The sequence below is a fragment of the Myotis yumanensis genome, unplaced genomic scaffold, assembly GCF_028538775.1.
Source record: "Myotis yumanensis isolate MYYU_CA2020_CCGP unplaced genomic scaffold, mMyoYum1.0.hap1 SCAF_12, whole genome shotgun sequence".
Classification (NCBI taxonomy): Eukaryota; Metazoa; Chordata; class Mammalia; order Chiroptera; family Vespertilionidae; genus Myotis; species Myotis yumanensis.
Genome location: NW_027223763.1, coordinates 27,482,383 through 27,489,435, shown reverse-complemented (window position 1 = coordinate 27,489,435; position 7,053 = coordinate 27,482,383).

The following is a 7,053-nucleotide window of genomic DNA, read 5'->3' as shown; positions in this document are numbered from 1 at the left end:
GAACACCCCTCACGGGAAGCTTAGTGACTTAAAAAACTTGTATGAACAGCACTTTCTTTGAGCACTTCTGTGCCTGACACTTGGCTAAGCTCTTTGAAACTTAATCCTTATAGCAACCTTTAAACTAAGTATTATTATCTGCTTTGAACAAAGGAGGGTTCTCTATGGCTCAAGGTCACACAGCTAGTAAGTGGCAGAACTAGAACTTGAACCCGGGTCTAACTACCTCCGGAGTTCTGACTCTTCAAATGGTTTTTTCCTTCTTCACTGCAGTCCTGTGAGGGAGGCCGAGCAGAGATCATCACCTTTGCTTTAAAGGTGGAGAAACCGAGTCTCAAAGAGGCTTGCGATTTGCACAAAATACAGGAGACCCTGAGTACGGTGCTCGGCCCAGACTCTCGCTCCTGCAGTCCTAAGAGCCCGCTTCACCCTCTTCCACTTCACTTCCACACTCGCAACACCTGAGGGCTGAAGGCAACCGCGGAGATCGATACCTTCCCGGCGCGGTCGCTTACAGGAGGGGAAACCAAGGCACAGCGCTACCTCCGCGCGCGGAGCCTGCGGGGCGCAGGAGCAAGGGCACCTACCCCGGTCCCGCCAGGGCCAGATGCTCAGCCTCTGCCGGGACCCAGCGGCGCCTCCTACGCCGGCTGCCTCCCGGGCGCCCAGGTCCCCGCGAGCAGCCTTCAGGCGCCCGAGCCCCTCCCCCTGCTCGGCGGCCCCGGCCTGGGGCTTCCCGGGGATGCGGGTGGAGTAAGTCCGCCTGCAGCCTCCGCGGGCCGCCCGCCTCTTACCTCGCCGCGGGCTCCCGCAGGCGCTCGCCCGCGCAGTCGGGGCCGCGGGCGCTGGAGCTGCAGCCGAGCCGCGAGGCGTGGGGCGGCCCGACGCGCCGGGAGCCCCGCCCGGGGGCGGACAGCGGCTGGGCCGTGGGGGGCGGGCGCCGTCACGTGACGCGCGAGGCCGGGGATGCTGGGAGCGGCGGCCGGGCCGGGCGGCGGGGGCCGGCTCCTGGACCACCGCGGCGGAAGAGGAACCTGGAGGCGTCGGTGCGGGAGGGGCTGGGAGGGAGGAGGAGGGGAGACGCATGGGGCTTCGGTTCCGCGATGGAGCTGGTGGGAAGACACTGAAGACTTGTACTGCGTGGCCCCAAAAGGGGCAGAAATAGAACCGGTGGGTGGAGATCGCAGGCAGGCAGCTGGGGTCAGTCTAGAGAAGGCTCTCCCAATCACCAGAATGCTCTCTAGTTGGGCTGTTGCAGATGGTGGTAAGCAACTTGTAGGTGTGCTCCTAGGGGCTGGGTTCATTCATTCAACAGACTGACCACTGGCTATGCGGCGTATATATAAAAGTATTACAGATACAGCGCTGAGCACAGTACCTGCCACGTAGTAAAATGGTAGTTGTTGCTGCCGCTGCTGCTGTTGTGGGCATAAAAGTGAACAAAGCAGATAGGTTCCTGTCCTCGAAGTTAATTCTCAAGTGGAGAAGGTAGTTGTTAATCAGATATAGTTTAAATGTGTATTTTAAGTTATAGTAAGTGCGCTGGAGGAACTCTGACTTAAAATTGGGGGACAAGGGAAGGTGCTCAGGGACCCCTCAGAGAAAGGTAAGGAGTTAACCAGATGTCAGGAGGGGAAGCCAGTGTGAAGACTCAGGTGGGGTGGTGCAAGGCAGAGGAAAGAAGATTGCTCTTTGGGTGAATGGAAGATGTCCAGTTTGTCAGAGCTTGTTGGGTTAAGGAGAGAACAGGATAAATGAAGTTAGAGAGGTAGGAGCTACCATGTAGCACGTAGTAGGCCATGATGAGGATTTTAAAATTTTATGTGAAAGGAAGCCACTGAAGGTGTAGAGAATGTCGATGAGTTGATACCTTTTTATTTATTTTTTATTTTTTAAAAAATATATTTTATTGATTTTTCACAGAGAGGAAGGGAGAGGAATAGAGAGTTAGAAACATCGATCAGCTGCCTCCTGCATACCCCCCCCCCCCCCCCACTGGGGACGTGCCCACAACCAAGGTACATGCCCTTGACCGGAATCGAACCTGGGACCCTTCAGTCCGCAGGCCGACGCTCTATCCACTGAGCCAAACCAGTTACAGCTGATACCTTTTTAAAAAAGAGTATGCCAGCTACTAAGTGGAGGATAGACAAAGCGGAAGCAGAGACATTGGTTAAGACTTGGACTGGAGTAACGATGGTGAAGATGGAAATGGATTAGAGACACATTTTGGGGGGTAGAGTCAAACTTGGCTCAATATGGGAAATTAGGGGGATTCCCAGAATTCTAGCCCATGGAAGTGCTGTTTATTGAAATGGTAACTATTGTAGGGGAACATATTTGGAGGTGGAGGGAGATCAAGAGCACAGTTTTGCACCTGTGAAATTTAAGATGCTGCTGTGTCATCCAAATGAAGCAATAAAAAAGCCAGTTGGATATAGACTTCTAGATTTTAGGAGAGAATGTCAGCTACAGAAATCTGAGATTGCTGTAAAAAAGAAATTATCACACCAGGCTGAGGTTTGTAATAGCTGACCCCTGTGGTCCCATTGACCTGTCAGTCCCTGATTCTATAGAATGTATTCTATAAAAATGTATTCCATCTATTATTATTCTGAGTGAAGTCCAAATTACCACACAGCTGCTCTCTTTTTGTACCTGGGTGGGGAATATTAGTGGGAGAGGAACCACCCTAAGCCTAAAGCCAACAGTGTATTTTAAGCAGACACAAAGCTGTACACACAGTAGCTAGATATAGTAGAAATACCTTTCTGACTTAGGTCCGGTCATATCAGAACAGGTTATGATTTATATTACAATGAGTTTGATGATTTACTGATGACTGGAAAAGCTATAACACTTAATCCTTTGAAAAGTACCCCATTGTGTGAAACTGGCAGTCTAGATGTCTATCAGTAATCAAAAGCCTGAATTTCTGGATTTGTGCCAGCCAACATTATCGTTTTGGCATTTCTATAAAACAGCTAAGCCTTTTATTTTTATTTATTTTTTATTATTACTAGGAGCCCAGTGCACCAATTCATGCACCTTGAAAGGTGACTGTGGGTCTCAACCCATCTTCCGCACCCCTGCCCAGTCCCTCCCATTGCGGCCCCTGATCCCCCGTCTGCTGGCAGCCCTGCTTCTGCCTCCACCACTCCCACGCTCTGAAGGCACTGGCCCTGCTCGTACCACTGACAGCGCAGAGCAATTGGGGCCAGAGCCAGTAGTGGGTACAAGCAGGGCCAGCGCAGTCAGTGGATGTGAGAGGTGGCTGCCAGCCCCAGTCGCCCCTCAGGCGCAGGGGGAGGTGGAGAAGCCCTGAGGGGCGATTGGGGCCAGCAACTGCTGCTGGCACCCACTGACAGTGCTGAGTGATTAGGGCCAGCGCCAGGTGCCAGTAGTGGGTGCGAGCGCTGGGCTGGACCACGGTGCATGGGAGCAAAGAATTTTCAGTAACCAGAGGCTCACCCCGATGACAGCCACCAGCACCCCGCCTTGGTCTGGCGCCCCCGCTCACCTGCTCCACCATCCCGCTGTGGCCAACACCCATCATGTTCTGTGCTCTGCCACCTGCTGCTGACGCCCGCCATGCTCCGCATGTGCCCCCTGGTGATCAGCACACGTTGTAGCAACCGGTTGTTTAGTTGTTCTGCTGTTTGGGCTATTTGCATATTAGCCTTTTATTATATAAGATTGTTTTTTAATCCTCACCTGAGGATATTTTTCCATTGATTTTGAGAGTTGAAAGGAGAGGGAGAGACAGAGAAACATCAATTGGTTGCCTCCTGCACACACGCAGACTGGGGCCGGAGATGAGCCTGCAACTGAGGTACATGCCCTTGACCAGAATTGAACCCAGGTCCCTTCAGTCTGAGGGCAGACACTCTATCCACTGAGTTAAACTGGCTATGACCAGCTAAGCATTTTAAAGGAGTGTAACAGCAGGTTTCTACAAGAGTATGCTGTCTGCCCTAGCTGGTTTGGCTCAGTGGATAGAGTGTCGACCTGTAAACTTAAGGGTCCCAGGTTCGATTCCAGTCAAGGTTACATGCCCAGGTTGTGGGCCTGATCCCCAGTGGGGAGCGTGCAGGAGGCAGCTAATCAATGATCATTGATGTTTCTATCTCTCTGAAAATTAATAAAAAATATATTTAAAAAAAAAGAGTATGCTGTCTTCCTTAGTGGTGCAAGCATCCTTTGTTGGATGGAAAATGTGATTTTGCATATCAGTACTTGGACATATAAACATCATTTGCAAACTGCAGTTGAGCCTTCTTCTCCCTACCCTCATCCCTCCTACGCATGCCCCTATCCTGCCACTTGCTGTGGATTTTTCTCCGCCATTAAACAAGAGCCAACTTGCTCAACTTTGCATCCTGGCACATAGTTGATACTTATTGTGGGATGAGAGTAAACATACATAACAGCCATGTGAACTTCATTTACTTCGCTTCATAGAAAAGAGAGAAAGTGATTTTTTCAGGGTAAACAATTGACTTCCGTCATCCTTTTTTGTCTGCCCAGGATCTAAACTCTCTTCCTACATATGGAAGTTCGTCATCTTATAAGCTTGTTGGGAATCAGGGCATGCCTTCTCTATAGATGCTGAAATCCAGATATTTTCTCCACTTCTCCATGTGACATGACAAATTAAATGTTCTCTGGATTTTGAATTGGGAGCCAGAGACACAGCAAAGTAGCGTCATGGAATAATTATTTGGTGACCATGCAAATGCGCCAAGATGAAGTTCTTAGACCAACACTGGCTGCCATAATAGCCCAGGGTTCTGTGCCTGTGGCCTTGGTAGCAAATGGTGGCATCTAATCCTCAGCAGAGATAGTGTCTTCACTGCACCAGGTTGTGTGGAGTGACCATGTGACAATGGGTGACGTTCCAGTTGCCTAGTCTCCAAGCCTGATTCTCTAGGCCTCCTGGTGATGCTAAACTACCTATAATTTTTTGAATAAGTTACTTTTCTCCTTAAATCTACCAAGGCTGGATTTTGGTGTTTGCAAGTAAAAAATCTGACTCATATAGTCACATAGTAGCAGAGCTGAAGCTGTAACCCAGGACCTTGAACTACTAATTCTAGTGCTCCTTCCTAACATGTAGATTCTAACAACCCAGTTTTCATATTACATATATCTCTAAATCACCTTTTGTTCACCAAATGTGTATTTTTAATGTCGGCTGGTTAATGAATTTCAAGTAACTGCATGGTGAGGCAGTTGCCAGTGGGACATTGTTTCAAATGCAGCAGGATTATTGTCTATAGCTGTTTATGTAATATTAAATTTTTGCATGTCTTTTATAGACATTAATTGGAATATGAAAATACTAGTGTGACTGAGAAAGAGGAAAATTATCAGACATGCTTTAAAGCAGATTTTTTCACATTAGTACAATGCTTATTGGACTAAAGCCAACTTTTACTTATGAAGGAACAATTTAAGAGCATTTTATAACTGAAAACATTTCGTCAGATATTATTTAAAACACAGAGTAAGTGATTTTGTAATGTTTTACATCTCAGTAACAAGTCTGTTCAACTTTTATAGATGTGATTTCTATATAAGCTTTTCTGAACTTGTACAAAAGTAGGCAAATGGCACCACAGGCATGTATCTGTAATACTGAGTGCATGCAAATAGCATGTAAATAACAACTGTTCACAGTCTCCGTGTGATAGACATATAGAGTAAGGAAAAGACCTGGTGTTTTATTTCTAATTTCTCATTGTAGCCTTCAAAAAATAGGTTATGAAGATTGCTCTTGTGTAATGAAATTTGCAGTATGTACACTAACCAGCAGGTGTCAGAATTGGATCTTCTTTAACGTTTGAAATACAACAGGAATTTCTAGAAGGACTGAAGATTTTTTTCTCTTCTGTCCTCAACACACTAGTCACACTGGCCTTTATTCCTTAAACACATCTACTTTAACACTTTTTCAAAGGTTCCTTGCTCTTTTATCGGGCAAATTCCTAGTCATCCAAATCCTACTTTAATATGACTTTCACAGGGAGCACTCCCTGCTTCCTTCCCAACCCAATAGGTCAAGGGCTCCCCTATGCCTTGTTCTCAGTTACCTATACTTCACTCTCTTAGCAATTTATATACTAGAGGCCTAGTGCACGAATTTGCGCACCGGTGGGGTCCTTCAGCCTGGCCTGCTCCCTCTCACAATCTGGGACCTCTTGGGGGATGTAGTAGTGGGGCCTGGTGCCACGCCACTCCCACTCATCCCAGCCCTGCTGCACCTGCCACCTCCGTGCAAGGGGAGTGTTGTCGGGAGAGGCTCATGCCGCCACCGCAGCTGCGCTTGCCAGCCCTGAGCCCTGGCATCTGGCACCCATCAGTTAGTTGAGCGGCACTCCCACTGTGGGAGCGCACTGACCACCAGGGGGCAGTTCCTGCATTGAGCATCTGGCCCCTGGTGGTCAGTGCACATCATAGCGACCGGTCAACTGGTTGTTTGATTGCTTAGGCTTTTATATATAAAATGAAGAATAGTGATGAAATTATGTAATTCTGACTCCCCTGCTAGATTGTAAGTAAGTCTCTTAAAGATAGGTACCATGAATGAATTCTGCTCTGCTGTATCCCTCACCTACCACAGTACCTGGCCCCGTGTAGGCCATGAATGTTTGTGAAAGTGAACACCTCTATCAGATAGGTTGGGAATATTTTTCTGAGGCCTAGAATGACAGGTACTATCTGAAAAGTTAGCATTTTTCACCTTCAACTCAGCAGTCAATGTATTTAGCCCCTTCTTTGTAAGGATATTATGTGGGACAGAAAAATGTGAGATAGTACTTCAAGTAGTTTTCAGTAACAGGGAAAAGAAATTACAAACTTTCCCCATAGTGGCAAGCCCTACTACAGGAAACCCATGTTCAGATTCTGTTTGCAAACCTCCTCCAGTGAAGAGCCCCTTCCACAACCCAGTCCACGTTGGTCACAGTTGAGCTTTCCAAACACTAATCCTACCTGCCTTCTAGGGCAATTGTTCTTCCTTTGACACAACAACCCTTTTAGTTATTACAAACA